Genomic DNA, 21,208 nt, shown 5'->3' on the forward strand with positions numbered 1-21,208 from the left:
ATGGGAAGACAGTGAAGCTGTCTGAGAGGAAGGTGTTCGTGCTTTCTGGGTGTACGAGAAAGGAAAGCTGGCAGCATTCTGCACCTGCTGGAAACCAGACAGCGTGGTCTCCACTGCAAGAAGATAAGAAGGCCAACGGAAAGTAGGGCCTGTCCCCTTAACCGTGGAATGTCCCTCTGCTTCTCGAGTGCAGCACCTTGGAGTCTCCATTGCTTTTGGGCCAATGCAGTTAGTTGGCCAGGCCACTCAGCACACTTCTCCTGCATGCACGGTTTCAAAGCCATGCTCGACCAGGTTTCAAAAGCTAAACTCATGCACACAAGATTAGCCAGTTATTATTTTCAAAGGATCAAGTGGACCTTAACATGTGGTGGCAGGGGGTGGAGGGATCTTTCCAGGGCTTTTAACTCTCATTTCTCTTCTGTGTTACTCTTGTCATTATTTTTTGCCTTCTCAGGCCCATTACAGAACAGCAGAGCCCATTCTTCACACCCAGACCTAGCCTATGCTGCTGGCTGTGTGGAGGAAAATGTTGTTTCCAGGACAGACAGGACTGTAGCCACCAAATGCCAAGGAGAAAGCCTGGTACTTCTGGAAGAACAGCTGCTTTGGCTAACCAGGAAATAAAACACACATCCCTTTAAAACGGGATACTTGGAAATAAAACAGAGCCAGCCATCCCTTTGGAAGAGCAAAAATGCTCAGAAATATGCAACCCACGTGCCAGCAGCTTATCTCCTACAGCCTCAGTGCTGGGCAGACTGTATACATGCCAGCCAAGCAAGTAGGCAATCAAAAAGTTGGGTCTGAAGCCTGACCAGTCGGGCTGTAAGAATTTGTTCATCCAAAGGCAGCTTTGCTAGGGAAACTGATGCCCAACTGTAATGGAAAAAAAAAAAAAAAGAAAAAAACCTCCAACAAACCTTGAGAGAGACGAGAGAGAGAAAAAAAAATCCTTTGCCCCAGTATGTCATTTCATGGCTCTATATAAGGCTTTGGTATTAATGTCGCATATCACTGAATAAATACACCCTGCAAGGTTAAATGACGACATTCTCCCATTCTGTTTGCTCATTGGCCTCCGGGTCGGCCAATCTGAATCACGGCTCCATGGCAACAGGCTCTATCACCATGAGCAACTCGATAAGTTTTTTTTTTTTTATTTAGCTGTTTTTAAAAACAAAACAAAAACCAGAAACTGCTGCAAATGTCTGTCATGTAACAGTTTGCACAGGAAGGGGGCAGGCAGCAGAGAGAGACACAAGACGCTGCAAATCTGAGGCACTGGAAAAGCATCTGTTCCACTGGTGAATGCGCTGCCCGCCGCTGAAAGCTCGGGTTAGCCACAGCAGTATGAGCAATATTTCATGGCATATGGGAATTTTCAGTTTCCCACATTGCAGCCACTGGTAAAGCTTTCACTGTGGTCAAATTCAACTAGAACGCGCATCAAGAGGCTGTTCTGGAGAACCGCTGTGTTCAGAGGGCTGTGGCACCTGATCGTGAAGGGCTCCCCCCCAGCCCTCTGTACAAATCAAGCCTTATTTGGGCAGCACAACATACCAGGAAACTTCTGAAGCAAGAGCTTGAAAGCTAATGAGAGAAGTGCCCTTATAAGACGCCTTTTCTCTCCCATCCGCCTGTCTTCCTTCCTTAAAAAGAAAGGAGAGTTTCCACCAACAGGGAGCGGGGCTGGATGAAGGAAGAATATCCTACTGCATTAGAAAGCTTCGGAGCTTCCTTCTGAAAGAAGGCAAACGCCCGGGTTGTCTCAGTGCAAAGCCTTGGGAAAATGACCTATTTGGTGACATAGCCAGGATTTTCTCCACCTCTTCCTCTCCAGATCTTCTGAACCTGTCTCCTTGTTCTTTTATAGATGTTTGAAAACGAGCTCCTTCTTTAAGAGCTCGTGTACCCGGTAAAAAGGTGGAGACCAGATGTCCTCCACAGCCCAGGCTCCTGTTACTTAATCATTGCTGGAAGTCTTAATGTCCCTCGTGACGACACAGGTGGATACTTTGGAAATTATTCTGCAGAGGGTTACGGCTTCAGGTGGCAGAATGAGCAGCAGGGGGTGGAGGACAGCTTGTGCCTATAGAAATCACAAATGAGGGATGGGAAATGCAGCTGATCTAAGACATCTAGGAAGAGATTTAAGCTTTCCATGAGAAGTCAATAGGTTTCCAACATCCACTGAGGGGACCCAGAAGTTAGATATCACGTGTGTGTGTTGGGGATCACATTTCCTATTCCCCACCTGCAGTTTCTGCGTCCCCTTCATCAAAGGGTAGCACTCACAAGATTTCACATATCCCTAGCTCCAATGTTCCATCTTTCTCACAAATGATGCTACCGTGGATGGGGAAAACGCTGGGAAAATCAGCTTAATTTACACAATATCGGCCTTGCTCCTCTTTAGCGCAAAGCCTCGGTCTGAGCAAAGAAGCCACACTGGCCTTTCTACAGACCCTACATTTGCTGCTTTAGCTGCGGAGGGGGAAGGAGGCAATGGGGAGCCAGATGTGACCCGAGAGGTCACGTTCATTTCTAATGGCTATGTTCCTTTGTGTAACACGTAGGACATCCGGCTCCCAAAATTACTGGATGGCCACGAAGCACTACACACTGCATGGGTAACAAAGATACCAGCCTCCAGCCAACTGCGCGGTGGCTGGGCCCCCCTATCTAGGAATGCTTACCAGCATTTAACCCTTCAATATTGTCAGGATTGTCAGCAGTCTCCCCTCCCAGGAGTTCATTCTGTACCAGGAAATTCAGCATCTTTCTACCCATGAAGAGTTAATCTGAAGTGACTGGCTGACAGAACGCATAAGAGTCTGAACCTCCTAGCCCCTACAAAAATGTTACAGCTGCACAGTTGCATTAAACAGAGCCCTGCTTCCTTTCATCTAGCAAGCTGGGGCACATCTTGAATCCATCTTTGTACAGATTATGTACTGAGGCAGACGAGATGAGCTCTGATAACGTTACGCTGGGGAGACAGGACAGAGCAGTAACTCTTCCTGATGCTAGCATGCGCACGCCGAGAGTCCAACTATGCCCCACAGGGCGGTCCTCTTCCACAGGTGCAAACCACCTACTTAGCTAATTAGCACGACAACCAGTGATGAGGCGCATTATGGGAAGTGCCAAAATTATTGCCAGGATGGGTCGTCCTAGTTAGGTGTTAAACACATGGATTTGTATTACCTGGAATAACTCAAGTGTTGTAATTTTGTGAAAATAAACTATTTCTGTTACCTGGATCAATGCAAGCACTAAGAATCAGGATAGATGTCAACTGGCCGCTTATGTAATCCATACTCTGACATTTCCAGCATCAAGACTCCTAAAAGAATCTTCTTGTGATACAAAGACATCAACTGGGCCACAACAACAGAGGTGTTCACCACATGCATTAGTACTTGAGCACAAGGGGGAACCAATAAATATAGAGCATCGTTGTCCTCTGGGCTAATGAAAGTCAACTTTTGGTAGCCCATCAATTCACAGCCAACCACATATCGGATGGAACAACAGTTTAACCAACTTACTATCTGTTGCACTTGTTCAGAGTCTGTCATCCTGCGAATTGTAAAAGCTTCTGAGGACGTGGCTGGGGAGCTTGGTACAAACCACGGCTTCTGGACCTACACGTGTTTTCAAAAGGAAGTTTTAATACAGGGATGAGCTGCCTGAGTTAAACAGCAGATTGCAAACTCCCCAGAGCAGGGATCGAGTCTCACAGGTGTGCAAAATACCTTACCCTCTTAGGAGCTGTATACATATACAACAACTATTATTCCCTTGCTGGAAAACAGACAGCAGAAGTATACAATGCATGTACTGAACTGTTACATTCACTGCCCCAAAATAAATATATTTTAGAAAGCTATTTAAAATACGATTACAGCGCAAAAAAAAAAAAGATCCGCATCAGTGAATCTCAGAGCCTGGGTCAGCTGACTCAGACTCATGCTACAGGGCTAAAAATAGCAGTGTAGACATACCCTTCCACACGAGTTACCGCTGCTGTTCATTTCACTGTCAACTCATAAAAACGCAAGGCATACAGGGAGCATGCAGAAAAGCCATCTCAAGCTGCAAACTCATCAGACTTCACAGGACAAGCAGCGTTAAGCTTGGACAGCATGTGGATGGGACCCCCACCCCCTCCTTAGGCCAGCGTAAGCTCTGTAGGGAGAGGTGGAGGTGTTCCTCCCTTTGGGTCAGCATTATCCATTTTATCACTGATAACACTGTAAAGGTGCAAACTGCAGGACCCCACATGGTTGGGGCTGTTGACCTTCGGATGTCAATCCAAGGTTTTCTCTCGTGCCTGTCACCGTGCTATCTGAATGCTAAGACAGACTCGGGGATCTGAGCGCATGCAGCCAAAGGAGTTCCCATGGTGCTTATCACAAGGTGTAAAATTCCAAATTCTGCAACTCCATTCTTGTTCCTCTAATTCCCCTGCAGTTTTCTACTCAATGCTGGTTCCTTTGTCACTTCCTGTCCCGAACAGTAATTGTAGTATTCCTGTACATCTGCATACAGCAGCCAGCTTACGTTCCAGAGGGGGCTGCATTTCAGTGGCAAGGAAGACAATTCCCTTGAATATCTTCGTTTTTAAACTAAGAGCTGGAGAAAAGCTGACAGGCAGAGCACATGGTTTGGAGAGACACATCCTTTAGGGAAGGATTTATTCAAGGGGATACTCTACAGCCTAGTAAATAGAGAAGGATAGAGGTTGATAAAGTACAGGTAGGAACGGAAGAGAAACAATCAAACAAGAGTCCCATTCAATTACGTCACATCAAGGCAGATAACTAAATATTGACAACTTTTCTAAATGCTTGTATACAAATGCAAGAAGTCAAAACACTAAGATGGGTGAACCCGGGTTAAATGAGGCTATTGATAAAACAGGCTTCACAGAAACTTGGTGGTACCATGATAATCAATGGGAGACGGTAACACCAGAGTACAAAATATATAGGAATGACCGAGCAGGTTGCTCTGGTGTGGAAGTGGCACTTTGACCTGTGAAAGAAAGCACAGAGTAAAATATAGTGAAAACCGTAAATGGACCAAACTGTGCCACAGAACCTCGATGGACAGAAATCTCCTGCTTGAATAATTCAAGTGTGGCAGTAGGAGTGTACTCCTGACCACCTGACCAGGACGGTGACAGTGATTCTGAAATGCTCAGGGAGATTAGAGAGGCTACAAAAACAGCCAATCAGCAGTAATGGGAGATTTCAACTGTCACCCAATTGCCTGGGAAAATATCACCCCAGAACAAGATGCAGAGAGAGAATTTCTAGACACTGCTTCTTGGAGCAGCCACTCCTGGAACCCACAAGGGGAGCGGCAGTTCTTGGTTTAGTCCTAAGTGGCATACAGGATCAGATCCAAGAGGTGACTATAGCAGAACCGCTCAGTGATAGCGACCATAACGTAATTCAATTTAACATGCTTGTACGGGTGGGATGGGGCGGGGGGGGGGGGGGAATACCAGAAGAGCTCACCACAGCAGCATTTCACTTCAAAAAGGGGAACTGCACAAAAAAGAGGAAGCCAGTTACAGAGAAATTAAAAGGAGCAATCACAAGAGCGAAATACCTGCAAGCTGCATGGAACCTAAAAATGTCATTATGGCACAACAGAGTGAAAGAGGTGGTTAGAGACGAAAAGACATCCTTTAAATACTGGAAGTCAAATCCTATTGAGGAAAATAGAAGGGATCTTAAGCTCTGATCTTAAACTCAAACTCAATTGTAAAAGTATAATTAGGGAGGCCAAAAACAAATCTGAAGAGCAACTAGCAAAATACACACAAACTAAGAGCAAAAGCTTTTTTTTTAAAGTACATCAGAAGCAGGAAGCCTGCCAAACAATCAGTGGGACAATCAAGGTACTCAAGGAGCACTCAAGGAAGACAAGGCTGTTGAGGAGAAACTCAATGAATTCATTTGATGGGTCTTCACGGCTGAGGATGTGAGGGAGATTCCCACACCTGAGCCATTCCTTTTAGGTGACAAATCTGAGGAACTGTCCCAGATTGAAGTGTCAATAGAGGTGGTTTTGGAACAGATTGATACATTAAACAGTAATAAGTCACCAGGACCAGATGGTATTCACCCGAGAGTTCTGCAAGAACTCAAATGTGAAATTTGCAAAAAGAAAAGGAGTACTTGTGGCACCTTAGAGACTAACCAATTTATTTGAGCATAAGCTTTCATGAGCTACAGCTCACTTCATCACATGCTATGTGATCTATTGCTTAAATCAACCTTTGGCAGATAGCTAATGTGATGTGATTTTTTTAAAAAATGTAAAAGAGGTGATTGTGGCAATTACAGGCAGGTAAGACTACCTTCAGTACCAGGCAAACTGGTTGAAACTACAGTAAAGAACAGAATTATCCGCCCCACAGATGAACATGATACGTTGAGGAAGAGCCAATATGGCTTTTGTAAAGGGAACTCATGCCTCACCAACCTATTAGAATTCTTTGAGAGTATCAACAAACACGTGGGAAAGGGGGATCCAATGGATATAGAGTACTTGGACTATCAGAAAGCCTTTGACAAGGTCCTGCCCAAAGGCTCTTAAGCAAAGTAAGGAATCATGAGATATTGTGGAGGTCCTCTCATGGATCAGTAACTGGTTAAAAGACAGGAAACAAAGGGTAGGAATAAAAGATCAGTTTTCACAGTGGAGAGAGGTAAATAGCAGGGTCCTCCAAGGATCTGTACTGGGACATGTGCTGTTCAGCATATTCATAAATGATCAGGAACAAGGGGTAAACAGTGAGGTGGCAAAATTTGCAGATGATACAAAATTACTCAAGATAGTTAAGTCCAAAGCAGACTGCGAAGAGTTACAAAGGGATCCACAAAACTGGGTGACTGGGCACCTCAATGGCAGATGAAATTCAGTGTTGAGAAGTGCAAAGTAATGCACATTGGAGAATATTATCTCAATACACATACAAAATGATGGGGTCTAAATGAGTTATCAGTCAAGAAAGAGATCTTGGAGTAATTGTGGGTATTTCTCTGAAAACATCTCCTCAATGTGCAACTGCAATAAAAACAATCTAACAGAATGCTAGGAACCATTAGGAAAGGGGCAGGGAATAAGACGGAAAATATCACAATGCCGCTATATAAATCCCACACCTTGAATACTGTGTGCAGTTCTGGTCAACCCATCTCAAAAAAGACATATTAGAACTGGAAGAAGTACAGAGAAGGGCAGCAAAAACGATTGGGGTACGGAACAGCTTCCACATGAAGAGAGATTAAAAAGACAGGAACTGTTCCTATTAGAAGAGATACAAGTAAGGGGGATACGACAGAGGTCTATAAAATCATGAATGCTGTGGAGAAAATGTATAAGGTAGCATTATTTATCCTTTCAAACAACATAGGAACCAGGGGTCAGCCAAAGAAATTAATAGGCAGCAGGTTTTAAATAAACATAAGGAAGTCCTTCTTCACACAATGCAGTGTCAACCTGAGGAACTCACTGCGGAGGGACATTGTGAAGGCCAAAAGTATAAGTGGTTTCAAAAAAGAATTAGATCAGTTCATGGAGGATAGGTCTATCAATGGCTAATAGCCAAGATGGTCAGGGACGCAACCCCATGCCCTGGGTGTCCCTAAACCTCTGACTGCTAGAAGTTGGGACTGGATGACAGTGGCTGGATCACTTGATAAATTGCCTTGTTCTGTTCACTCCCTCTTAAGCATCTGGCACAGGCCATGGCCAGAGACAGGATACTGGGCGAGATGGACCATTGGTCGGACACACTATGGCCATTCTTATGTTCTGATCTCACAGTGTTTTGGAGATCCCGCTGGATGGGAGAAGGTGCCACATCAGTGCGAGATTATAATTTTGATGGGATTAAGAAGTGTACTAACCATCCTGCAGCATGCGTGAAAATAGCCATTGCCGTGCTAACCCGCCTGTGGGAGAGGAGAGGATATTTGCAGCGAGGCAGCATTCGAGAGCGAGATGGCTGACAATGACAGGCAGGGACTCGAGCCATTTCCATGCCCCAGAACCACAGCCACAAAGCCTGAGCTGGGCTTTTAGCAGATGGAAACTCAGCCAAACTCACGATAAAACGACACCCCTGCCATTCTGCTCATGTGCAGGGGGGAGAAGGTCAGCCAGAATCCTCCATTTTTCTTCCCACAGCCTCAGATGGAAGGCTAGGGCTGGCAGGCGGTCCCCACTGAGAAGTTTGCAGCTCCTGCGGTGGCCAGGGTGGGGGTGTCCCTCTGTTTCCTCCCTTAAGGAAGGAGTAGTGCTGCTCTCCCACCCCAGCATCGTCTGGGCCGTCCTGCAAACGCTGATCCATTGCGCTGCCTTTCTTGTTCATTTCAGAAGGTGCAACAAGATGACTCACATCCCAAAAGCCAGGTCAGGATCTGGCCCTGTATTCCTGGGTCTAGGGAAATGGGACTGGAGCACATTTTAAGCCTAACTGCAGTCTGGCTAGTTTTGCCCACACAATGTCTTGGGGTGGGGCGGGGAAGCGACTTATCTCCAGGCTGAATTTGTACTTTATAAACCTCCCTGAATAATGCAGGGATAACACAAACCTTCTGATGCCTAAAATGGTCTCAAGTGTGAACACAGTATTTACTTGACAAAGTGCCATTTAAATATAGGCCACTGCAACAACAGAGCTCTTCTACCAAAGCACTGCAGCTTGAACTGGCTCGGTCACAGATTTCAAAGCACCTGGATTCTTCCAGAGCCGTGAAACGCCTTCCTTTATTAAGTTCTGAGCAACAACAAGAAATAATCATCCAGAATCTTATCATCAAACCCGACTTTAAACCCAGAGGCTCCTCAAAAAGCAGAGCCAGACACAAACTCCCTCTTAGCAGACCCTGGTGGTTCCCTCGCAGCAGGATGGACGGAGGTCAGGGAATAGGCTCATAGAGGGAATAAAACAACCTGGCACATACAAAGCAATTTACTCGTCCCTTCATTTCTGTGTTCCCTTTCCTGCTACTGCCACAGTCGAGCTCAGCCCACTGGGCAATCCCGTCCCGAGGACATCACAGCCTGCTTCCATGGAAATGGCTGTCGTCACTGAATCTGGCTGTGAGATCAAAGGGAGGGGATAAGCGGATAGGGAAAGCCCATTTCCAAACACAAATCTTTGATTTATAGCATGAGTGGCAGGAAGATTCGCACAAGAAAGGTAGCGGGGATACAGGATCAGCTGTGATGCCTTCCGAGTGCCTGGCTCTCCAGGCTCCAAATTCCCTGAGCTACCCACGGACCGGCCTCTCAAATGCCCCTCGTGTTAGTCCCAAAGTTACCTGTGTTCCACACAAATACAGCGCTCCCCTCACTTTTAGTGCTCAAAATGGTTAGACTCACTAAACTGTGGCACGGATGAGATTTTCACAAGGACAACAGATCAGTCAAGCATCTCACGCCCAATAAAAGCCAATATGATTTGGGTGCTTGACTCCTGCTGAAGCTCACTTCATCGGCTGTAGCTCACAAAAGCTTACGCTCAAATAAACTGGTTAGTCTCTAAGGTGCCACAAGTACTCCTTTTCTTTTTGTGAATACAGACTAACACGGCTGTTACTCTGAAACCCGACTCCCGTTGGTGTCTTTGATAACCTCTCCCACTGGGTCCCGCACGTGCATTTTGTCTTACGCACCACAAACCATGAGAAACTTAACATGATGGGGTGGGGGTCACAACTATGCATAAGCCTGACCCTGCTGAAAATCCATTCCCAAAAGGTACCTGTTAGCCAGCGACACAACATAGATTTCACTTGCTGTTAAAGCGGAGACACTTGAGAGAAGGCAATTCTACTCCCCAGGTCATAACACAGCAAACCGCAGCAGCTCCTTATACTGCACCCACCACAGGATTGTCCGGCACTAGGTCTACATGACACTTTCGATTCATTTTAAACTCCTAATGTCTCAGGTGCTTTGAATTTTTTCTCCCCACTGAGAGGCCAGATTTGTCTGGGATTTAATACATTCTTTGCCATCTATAGCACTTTTCACACAAGGATCTCAAAGCACTTGGCAATTATTTGTAATACCATAGGAGCACCTGAGAGCCCTAGTCATGGACCACTACCCCAGTGTGCTAGGCATTATACAAACCAGTGGATGGGTAATGCATACCCTCCTTTTACACAGGTGGAGAGGATCGCACAGGGGGGCAGACACAGTCCCCGGCTCTAGTCAGTAGCCACTCAAGCTTAAGGCCTATTTATTTAGAAAACATGATTGTTATGGTGGGCGTGACTATGCAAGATCGAGGACCTCACTGCGCTAGACCCTGCGCAAATAGAGCGACACACGCAGTCCCTGCCCCAAAAGACCTTACGATCTAAATAGACCAGACAGAAAAAGTGAAGGGAACAGTATTAAGCAAGCAGAGGCAACAAGGGGATGGTTTGCCAAAAGAAGATGGGTTTAAATGATGCCAGAAAGAGGTATTTAAATCATATTCTATTAGTGGGGTTACAAGGTCTCCTCCTAAAGCTCACAGGGATTTTGGGGTGAGAGCTTCCCCCCTCCGCCTGATCTAAAGTCTTGGGGGGGCAAGGGAGGGAGAAGGTGGACATCAATGAGGAAGGACCAAGGTTTCCTCTAACTGTGGAAGCTGTAAATATCCGTAGCCAGCTCCTCACCAGGTTGCCACACAAGATAGATCTCTTTAAAGAGAGTACCTCGTCTCTCCATATCACACCAATTTTCCTTCCCCATCACTGGCTATTACTGTGCTTGCTCACAGACAGGGGAACTGCCATCCCTGACGTCAGCGATTAATGAGGGTTGTCCACCACAGGGGTTTCCTGAAAAGCTAGCAAGAAATTATCCACCTTCTTTCTACAATGTCAAGATTCACTAAGCCAGCTCGGCTCTGCCTTGGGATTTCTTTAACCCTTCCAAGGCTGGAATGTCAACCCCTGGCACAGTTCCCTCCGCCAAAGCGTCCTATCTCCGCAGAATTCCCTCCATCTGAACCAACAACAGAAACAGACTATGCCAGCTAGAAAGACACTTGCAAATGCCAGGTTGGCAGCTTGTTTCGGGAAAGGGAGAAGGGTGTCTAAGAGTAAATACAGCTTTTAACCCCTTCCTCCTTGAGAATCGAGCAGGCTTTCATGTGCCATATCTGTGCCAATTGGAACTGTAAGCTCAGCAAGGTAAAGACAACTGGTAGAAAGCACCAGCCAAGCTGCTAAGTACCAGTACTTGTAGAGCACTGATTCTGATCAAAAGTTCACTGACTTCTTACCAGCTTCTGAATGGGAAGATGCAAAATGACAGACACACACGCAGACTGAAGGCCAAACTGCATAGCAGCTACACTGCAGAAGATGCCTGGATAGCTTTCAATTAGGGGATTATACTGGAACAATAGGATCGGGGTTGAGTTAACCACAGCTGTTAAAACCTTCATTCACATGGTTTAACCATCATATGAAGTGTGCCAGCCACTGGTGAACTTTTGTTGAAAAAAGGGTCTACGTGCCAGCACTTGCTCATCCTCAAACCTCTCCCCTTCTAGGGCTACTGCTCCTACGTCATAACACTGTAGCAGAAGATAGCTCTTAGCCACTGGACATTTTACGCAGCCATCAGGTATCGCAGCAACTACGAATGACCAAGCCATGGATGTTTTCAAAGGAAGAGGCAGAAATGGAATAGATCAAGGAATAAAATCCGATGATGAGAGGGGGGAAAAAACAGCTGCAACTTTGAAATGCCAGCTCCGGGAGCTGGGTTTGAAAATGGAAGGGGACTTGGGGAGGGGATAAAGAATCCCAGTCCCCCACCTCCTTTCTGAAAACCTAAGGGATTGCTGAAGTGTCACCATTCAAAGCAGCAGATGCTGCTGCTATTTTCAGACCCTCCCGCTCCAGGTGATACTCACAAATCTAGATTCTGGGGCTTTTTCCAAAATAAACAAACAAACTAGCCTCATTTTCAGGGGGAGAAGGAAAGAGGTCCATTCAGCTACCAGCCCTCCCATCATATTCAGCAGAACCAGTTCCCAACACTGGCTCTAAGGTGGAGAGAATGCCATTTCAAATGGGAATTTCCTCCTGTATTATAAAGCAACTCTTTGGAAGAGGGGTGAGGAGGTTTGGGGGTGCAGAAGAACACCTCATGAGTCTGTTAATATCCAGCCCAACACAGCAGGACATTCATGATGAGAAAAATCTTAGCCAGAAGAGGTGGGGAGAGGGAGAAACAGCCCTGTAGGAAATCTAACTGCATAACTTAGCCTGAATATGTCAAATGGCACGCGGCCAGCCAGCTAGTCAATTGCTCACATCCGAATAGTCAACATGCAGCTTTAATCCAAACAACCCCTTCTCTCCCGCCCCGAAATTTAATTTGGCAAAGCGGGGGGGTTCTCTTTTTAACTTGAGAAGAAATTGCCAGGAGCAAGGTGCACAAACGCGCAGCCAAAACGCAACAAGGCTTGATAGCCCGGCGTGGGGAACTCCTTAATGACATGGAGGAACGCAGTATGTATATGGGGGATTCCCTTGTTTCCTGTAGCTGCATCCACAGCATCACAAAAGCCTCAGCTCCAGCTCACAACCCCCTGGACGAAATCCGGACATCAAAGGGGGAGAGACTAGAGAGACTCTTGCACTAACCGGAGCATTGAACATTTCTTTAATTAACCCCATTCAACCAACAGAAACCCTGACACTCATTCACCATACTGGAGTGGTACAGAAACCGCCATCATTTAAAACGCTATCAATATCATATTCTGTATCTAGAGAAACGAATCTCCGGTGATCTCTCTAGCTCAAATTCACCGGAGACTTTATTCTAAAAATAAACTCACCCCCGTGGTTCTGCACTCACCGCAAGTCATCTATTTCCCGTTCTCAACCGAGACTTCATCGCCAGGACCGGTTCTAGAGGAATTTTGCCAGGAGATTTTTGCTTCTTGGAAGCCTGCCCCCCTCCCACCCCCCCGGCCCCCTCCCCTGAATGAAATGCTAGCTATCTTTGCTGCCGGTATAGCAAGCTAATTGCTCTGATAAGCCACTCTGAAGCAAAGCAGAGCCCAGCTGTTTGGAAGGATGTCACAGAGCTCTGCCAATAGCCACATACACACCCCCTCTCCTTCTCATTCAAATACTTCAATGGAGCTGCCTCCGCAAGGCTCAGAGAAGGCTTTAAAGATACAGCATCCTTTCTACTGCCAGGCACTATAACTACTGTCGAAAAGATCACCCAATAAACAGAAGCATCCTCTTCGAAGGGAATGGAAGTGTTCGGATAGTGCTGTGAAGAGTGCCGTGTAAAAGCTGAGGTAGGTTAGGGACAGGTTCAGATGATTATCACTTTGCTCTCTCACCATCATCTCCAAGCCAGTGGGAGGCTTGCATTTCTAACAGCTCCATTTTAATCTTTTTTTTTTTTTTTTTTTAGCATTTATTATTGGTTCAATGCTGACAATACTTGCACTCCCTAGAAAGCACAACCCATAGACCGCCGTGAGGAGATTTTAAGCTGCTCTCTTACTTCACTTGCGCCAGTGAAGAGGATCTTCGAAGTCATGCCGAACTGCGCAAAGTGGTGCACAAACACATAGGCTGAGTCTACACTAGAAAATTAGGTCAGCTGAACTGTATTGCTCAGGGCGTGAAAAATCCACACCCGTGGGGTGCAGACAGTGCTAGGCCGCAGAAGAATTCTTCCATCGACTTAGCTAGTGCCTCCTGGGGAGGCGGATTACCTCCGCCGACGGGAGAGCCCCTCCAGTCGGCGCACGTAGCGTCTACACTGAAGCGCTTCAGCGGTGTTCCAGGCCCATCGTTAGAGAGGGTCCAACCTACAAAGCGCTTACAACCGAAACAGACAAGACAGAGAGAGGGGGAGAGAAAAGGAGGATCACCATCCCTGATTTACAGATACCACCACCACCACCTAGGGCTTAGCTAGCACTTTGCATCCATCGATCTCAGCAGGTCAGTAATCATCACCCCCATTTTACAGATGGGGAAACTGAGACTCAGAAGGAAGAGACTTGCCCAAGGTCGCCCGCAGACAAGGGGCAGACCTCGGAACAAAGCCCACATCTTGTGTCCCAGTCCAGCACAGAGATTAAGGGTAAAACTTTCCAAAACATCTAAGCGACTTAGGAGCCTAAGTCCTATTTTCAAAAGTAACTTGAACTCTTAGGAACCTAAGTCCCATTGACTTTCAATGAGAAATAAGGTCCTAAGTGCGGTGTCACTTTTGAAAACGTTACCCTAAGTGACTTGCTGCAGGTCACACAGCGAGTCTGTGTCAGTCAGGACTGGAACCCAGGTGTCCTGAGTCCCTCAAGACGTGTGTTTTGTTTGGTTCCTGATGCTGCTTGACATATATTCCACACTGGATCACTTGATGATTACTTGTTCTGTTCATTCCCTCTGGCATTGGTCACTATCAGAAGACAGGACACGGGGCTAGATGGATCTTTGGTCTGACCCAGTATGGCCACTCTTATGTTCTTATATTCCAACATACTTGGAGTAGCATGATGAATGACTGTCTTAAGCTACAAAGAAATCTTTTTAATTATTTTAGAATCATTAAAAAAATAGACGTGTGTCATGTCTGGCAGACTGTCCTTCTGATCTGCCTTTACAATGGTTGCAAAGTTAATGTAATCCTTTGTATTCTTCGGCTCTACCCAAACACAGTGCACCAGGAACCCTATTTCTTAAAGTAAAACAAACATTAGAAGCCCAACCCACTTGAACAGCACAACAAGCGTACGGTCTGATTTGGGAAGGCAGCCCTGTTCAGAAAAGCACTCAAGTCGGTGCCTAAATTTAAGCACATGCTTTAAGCCCCATGCAACTTAAGATGTTTAAAGTGCTTTCCTGAATCAGCGCCTTATGGTACGTCTACACTGCAGTTAAAGACCCACAACAGTGTCTCTCAGAGCGTGGGGCAACTGACAGGCTCACAGGGCTTGGACTGTGGGCCTCAGAACAGCAGTGTTGACATTCGGTTGGAGTCCGGTCTCTGAAACCCAGCAATGGGGGGGGTCGGGTCTCGGAGTCCAGGCTCCAGCCCAAGCCCAAACATCTAAACATTTGTTAGCCCCACAGCCAGAGTGAACCAACCCGGGCTCTGAGACTCGGTGCCACAGGTTTTCCTCTGCAGTGTAGACGTATCTTAGAGCCCACGGGAACAACACACGAATATTCTTAACCAGCCATTCTTCCCTCTAAAACCTTTCGAGATGTTGGTAATTACAAATAGTCTCCTCACACTCTCTGCCCAAGGAAACATTTACATCAGAAGCTGCAAAATGGAAAGACACAGATCCATAGGGTAAGAGTTCCTTAAATCCCGCCCCCATCACTACAAGACCTTTCCTCCATGCCTGACCAGCACACACAAGACTAAAAGGCTTGCTCACAGTCACACAGGGAGTCTGAAGCGGAGCAGGGAAATGAACCCAGGTCCCGCGGTCCCAGCTCTTCTGAAACGGGACCCTATGTGTAGACTTGGAAGGATTCGATTTTTATCCATGACTGTCGACGTCCCCGTACACACACACACACACCAACAAAAAACATATTTCCATCCATGATCATCAAAATGTACAGGGAGGCGAAGAAAGAAAAATGCTTCTTGAGAACTTCTTGGCGTTTGCTTTAAGGATATTTACGTTGTCTATCCTGACACGCGATGTTGACAGCTTGTGTTTTAAACAGTTATAAATCTTAACTTTTTGAATCTCCACATCTATTGTCTTTAAATAATCACTGTCTGACACCCCCCACTGTCTGATCCCCCAGAACTTCCCACCACGGTGCAAATGTCAAATTGATAGAAAGTGAAAAAAAGCGCTTGAAAATAAATATCGAGATTATCAATCCAAACGATCATTCTGCCAAGCCTACCTACATGTCGGGAGTGTGCCCTGACTGCCTAACGTGGGCCCTGATCCTGCAAACGCCCAAGGGAATAACTCCATACACACACCGTCCCCTTGAACGGAATGGACTGGAATTCCTCCTTGCAGAATCAGGGCCTGAGGCTGCAAGACTGGTGCGGCAGGGGCTGTCTATTTCTCTCTGTCCTAGAGGTGGGCTCTCAGCAAAGCTGAAGAGTCAGAAGCAAAGGGAGGCAGTGACTGGCTGGCTCTGCAGGAGCTCTATGCGGGCTGCACATGCTCAGTGGCAGAGAGCGTGTGCTCAGAGTGACTCCCTGTGGCAAGTGAGCCCAGCTGAGCGGCAGGGCTCTCGGTGATTAGCCCTGGAGCTCTGCACTCTGGTTTTGCTCTTCAGACCAGCAGGACTTCACAGGGCTGCACAAGGTCCAGATTCTCAAGCTCCTCCGTGCATGGAGTAGCTACAGACTTGCACAAAGGATTAAGTACTTGGCAAACTACCGGCAAGCCTTGCGCGTGCCAGGGATCTTAGCCCAGCACAGAGAAGACCCAGCTAACTGCCCCACCATGCACTCTGCAGGCCAAAGGCTCCTTTGCCATTCCAGTGAGTCTCTCCAACCCGTCCCCGCTCTGACTCGGGATAGCTGAGGGCAGCCCCTGGTGTACCGCAGCTTGGGAGCTGTGCAGCATCAAAATTAGCAGTGGGGCAAAAGGAAATCCGTAGCATGCTCCAACCCCTACTGTGCTGCCTGGCCTTCCTACCCTCAAGGAACCTCATGCTTCAGAGGGTGTGACGGCGTGTGGCCAAGCAGGCCTGGCACGTATCCAAGAGGAGTGTGCAAAGCTGCAGGGGCCCTTTGGTTTAAACACCACAGCTGGTTATTAAGCCAGACTTAAAGAAGAGAGGAAAGTGCTGCAGGGCCGGACCAACGCAACTTCCTCACTCACAGCATAGCCACCTGCAGGAGGCTCAGCAGGGGCAGGGTTCACAGCTTCTCCCCCGGGACCTTTCAGAGCGCTGCACTGGGAGGAACGGGTGCATGAGTACAGACTAATCAGGCCCTTTTAAAGATGGCAGCCTAAATACATGTCTCATTTCCGAGCCAGCGGCATTTCACCTTCATTAAACAAACATGTGTGAGGCTTTCCTCAGCTGCATCTGTCCCCCAGCTGGGAGGCAACAAATCCTGGGTGGGAGGAAGTGACAGTGAGTCAGCCCCCCCCCAGACCGTCTGGATTGCAGCAGGGGGCCGGGTAAGTCCCGCATGTAACTTGCACAGCTCCCGCTTTTCACAGCTGAGCGCCGTTTGCTCAGACCCCGTGTGCGTGCAATGAAAACTAGGTCAGAGACAGGGAAGCGCAGGAAAGATGCTGAAGCAAAGGGTATTGTTTGTGCTCCAGACTTGCAAGGAGGCTGCATGGGAATATCGGGGAACAGGCCAGCAGTACAGGTGCGAAGAACTCCCCCAGGCTGAACCTTCCCTCCCAAGCAAATGCAGATAAAGCCCTTGCAGCTCTCCCCGCCTGTTGCCGAAGGGGTCACCTGGTTATTGGGCGTATCCCAAGAGCTACACTACAAGGTGCTCCCTGGAGTGCAGTTTCTAGCCTCGTCTGCACTAGAGCTCACGAAGTACACACTTCATGGCACTGAACTGGTGGGACGGCACTGATGGAAACCCCCATCATGCAGCCACGTCCACCCAGCGTGAAGCTGCCGCAGCACGGTGAGCCTGTACGTACAAGGCTAGCTCGCACCACTGAAACCCGGCAGGAGTTTGGGTGACGGGCAGTGCTTATCTACGGATTTCAATATTTAAAGGGCACCCATCTGTCACAGTTATTAATCAACCCCTCCCTCTCCAGCCCAGAAAGGGGCTGGGAAAGACTATCAATCTGGGCTCTGAGTTCCAGAGTCGAGGACCCCTTGCTGACAGCACTCCAGCTGCCAGGTCCCTCCCATTTCGCGTGAGCATCGCAGCCGACCTCAGCTACTGCAGCGTCATATGAGGAGAGGCCGAGTAGTATGCAGGCAGCACCGTACCTGTGTAAGGATGCTTGGGTTGAAACCAGCTCCTTCAGTTGCATTCAGCAATGCACTGGAAGCCTGCGTAAATCCCAGTGTGCAAGGAGAAGGTGCTGCTGGCAGAAACACTGCTCAGCCAGGGGGTCAGCAGAGTCTGTCCAGCAGCCATTTCCAAGCACATCGTACAGTCATTCAGCCTGGGGTTCCCGATGTGGCTGAGGGGAGCTAGGTGAACAGGGTGCCAAACTCACTAGGTCTCCTTTGCAACCGCAGGCCCTGGACACAGAGACATGGATCTGTGTAGCAAAGAGTGGGAGGGACGGAGGGGATGGGGAGAATAGCCATTTGGGCCAGAGGGCTGGCGGAGGGAGGGGCCATCAGATCCACGCTTACATCAATGCAGTGACACACACCCCCCACCCCCCCAGTGGCAGGTACTAGAGAGCTGTGGTGGAGCCCTATGCCTGCAGGAGGAATTCTGTCCCTCAATCTCTTTAGTTCCCTGTACTCTCTCGGGGTTTGAATGGGGAAGGAGGACCCAGTGGCCCACACTTATTTGATCAGACACCTGCCCCTTGGGTTATTAACAATGTGGGCTCACTCCTAGTCCAGGTAGTTTTCTTCCATATAGTCAATAAAGGGAAGCAAACATGATCCAAGTAGGAAGCATCCTCTCCCTGCTGTGGGTTCCCAACGGCAGGTGTTTTTCGGGCTCCTGTTGCCGTTGGACCAAAAGCCCATGGATTTGCCATCAGCAGGGATCTAGGAAATCTCCCTAGCGAGATTGTGCTGCTAACTGGGTGAGGTGCTTTAGATAAACATCTCAACTGATACCCCAGAGTCCTGGTGGGGAACGGCCCGTGGATGCTGTGGGGCTGGGGAATTGCATCAACTGTGCAGCTACGGCCGAGCGAGCTGCGGCCTGTGCTCTCTTGGGCATTGCCAGCCACATTCCCGTTACAGCAAATGTATTACCAGTGGGAGGGAAAGAGGCAGAGGGGGCCGCTGGACTCCAGGCAGCATGTAGCTACTTTGGGGATTTGCCCCAATTCCAGCCATGGGGGTAGGTGCCCCTGTGCAGATGGGCAAAGTCATTATTTGCACGGGGAGAGTTTTGCTGTACTGCACACTGCAGCTTATAGCTGTTTACAACTACCTACTCCAAGTGGTTATCCAGGTACAGCAACCCTGATAGGGCAAATCTCCAGGGAGGGAGGGGGCCAACACCCCGAGGTCTGGGACGGAGTCCCCCACAAATCAGTGTGCCTGTGCCAATGCCACCTGCCAGCCGCTACGTGCTTCCCGCAGAGCAGGCTGGTACGAGGACACAAGAAAACAGGGACAAAGCCCCAAAGAGGAGCCACATGGGGTGCATGGGAAATGAGAGGGTTCCAAATCTCGGGGCCATCCAGGACTCTGCTCAGCAGCCTTCACGTGCACTAACATAAACAGGGAGTTCAATTTGCACACTTCAGCTCAAGAACTCCAGAGCCGCGGCTGCTGCCCTCACCTCACCCCCGCCACCAGGAAACACCGGGCTGCTGCTGTGCTGCACAAACCCAGAACAAGCTGCAAGCCTCCCTTGCCACCTCTGCGGAGCAAGGCAGCCCAGGGCCATGCCAGGACAGAGCTAGAGCCCGCACCCCGTAGCTTAGCTATCAAATGTAAGCCAGCTCGAAGGAGGCTGGGTTGGCCACGGAGAGTGGGAGAGGAGAAGTCTAAAATTAGGCCATAGCGAGAATTAGCACTTTGCTAGTTAGAATCCTATAAGAAAGTGTTTTGCCCTAGATTTGCGTTCCAGTGAGCAAAAGTATCAGCTCCCTGTGAATCACAGAAGCATCATATGGAAAGCACTGCAAGGCATCGCAGTTGTCTGCTGCTCAGAGACTTGATATTAATGGCAGGCTGCGCCCGCTGCATTTTGGCATTTCAAATCGCGTGCTGCCGCTTATCTCGCTTAACTATTAATGGGGCCAGCCTGCTCTTCCAGCTCACCCCCCATCAAGATTTCCAAGGCATAGCGACGACGGGAGGGCCGCAAACGACCAAGCACATTGGTAGGGATATGCCTGTCCCAAGCCAACAAGAACACGATGCTAAGCAGCTTTCTGGTTCGTAAACGTTTCTGGATGGACTCCCAGCACGAGAGGCGGGGATCCAATCTCGGCCGGACACCGAGGACTGGTGTAAACGAAGGAGCTGCCCTGGTTTTCCATTACCGACTACACCCACAATCCATGACACGCATTAGGGGATGGACCCTGCACCATTAGAGCCAGTGGGGGATCTTCCTTGGATGGGAACAGCTCGCAGATTGATCCCCAGGAGCACACGTCATACAGCTTGGCCTCCTGGCAGGCAGGCCAGACACAATGCTGCACTTGATGCATGTTCTGCCTCCATGGCACTACTCCTCTTCTACCTTTTGCCCCGACTCCAAGCCATGCGGCACCTAGCAGGGATCAGAGACTCAGTGTGGAAATCCCAGCTTTCCCTGAGGCGCTGCCCAACCATGCTCAGTAGGCTTCTCTCCATGAATTTATCTAGTTCTTTTTTTAACCTTGTTATGGTCTTGGCCTTCACAACATCCTCTAGCAAGGAGTTCCACAGGTTGACTGTGCATGGTGTGAAGAAATACTTCCTTGTGTTTGTTTTAAACCTGCTGCCTGTTAATTTCATTTGGTGACCCCTAGTTCTTGTGTTATGAGAAGTAGTAAAAAACAATTCCTTATCTACTTTCTCTACACCAGTCATGATTTTATAGACCTCAATCATATCTCCCCTTAGTCGTCTCTTTTCCAAGCTGAAAAGTCCCAGTCTTATTAATCTCTCCTCATACGGAAGCCGTTCCATACCCTTCATAATTTTTGCTGCCCTTTTCTGAACCTTTGCCAATTCCAATATATCTCTTTTGAGATGGGGCGACCACATCTGCACGCAGTATTCAAGATGTGGGCGTACCATGGATTTATATCGAGGCAACATGATATTTTCTGTCCTATTATCTACCCCTTTCTTAATGATTCCCAGCATTCTGTTTGCTTTTTTGACTGCACGTTGTGTGGATGGTTTCAAAGAACTATCCACAGTGACTCCAAGATCTCTTTCTTGAGTGGTAACAGCTAACCGTAACAGCTAGGGAGGAGCAAGGCAGGGGCTGTGCGCAGCACCAAGGTTACGAAATACTCCTGGCGGACAACCCTGCAGCTGGGACACCACCTGTGTGCAGCGGCTTCTCTCGC

General features: G+C 48.1%; 1 protein-coding gene across 4 annotated transcripts in view; it reads right to left on the reverse strand.

Moving 5' to 3' along the window:
* Window positions 1–21,208, reverse strand: part of R3HDM2 (R3H domain containing 2) — a 105,897-nt gene that overhangs the window by 52,187 nt on the left and 32,502 nt on the right. The window contains exon 1 of one of the 4 annotated variants that reach the window (XM_074935496.1): window positions 12,907–13,016. The exons of 2 other annotated variants lie outside the window; for them this stretch is intronic. The gene's annotated coding sequence lies outside the window, so the exon portion shown is untranslated. Of the gene's footprint in view, window positions 1–3,554; window positions 3,630–12,906; window positions 13,017–21,208 lie in introns of those variants that run through there. One more of the 4 variants, XM_074935498.1, reaches the window with a different exon arrangement.

The sequence above is a fragment of the Natator depressus genome, chromosome 20 (genome assembly GCF_965152275.1).
Source record: "Natator depressus isolate rNatDep1 chromosome 20, rNatDep2.hap1, whole genome shotgun sequence".
Lineage (NCBI taxonomy): Eukaryota > Metazoa > Chordata > Testudines > Cheloniidae > Natator > Natator depressus.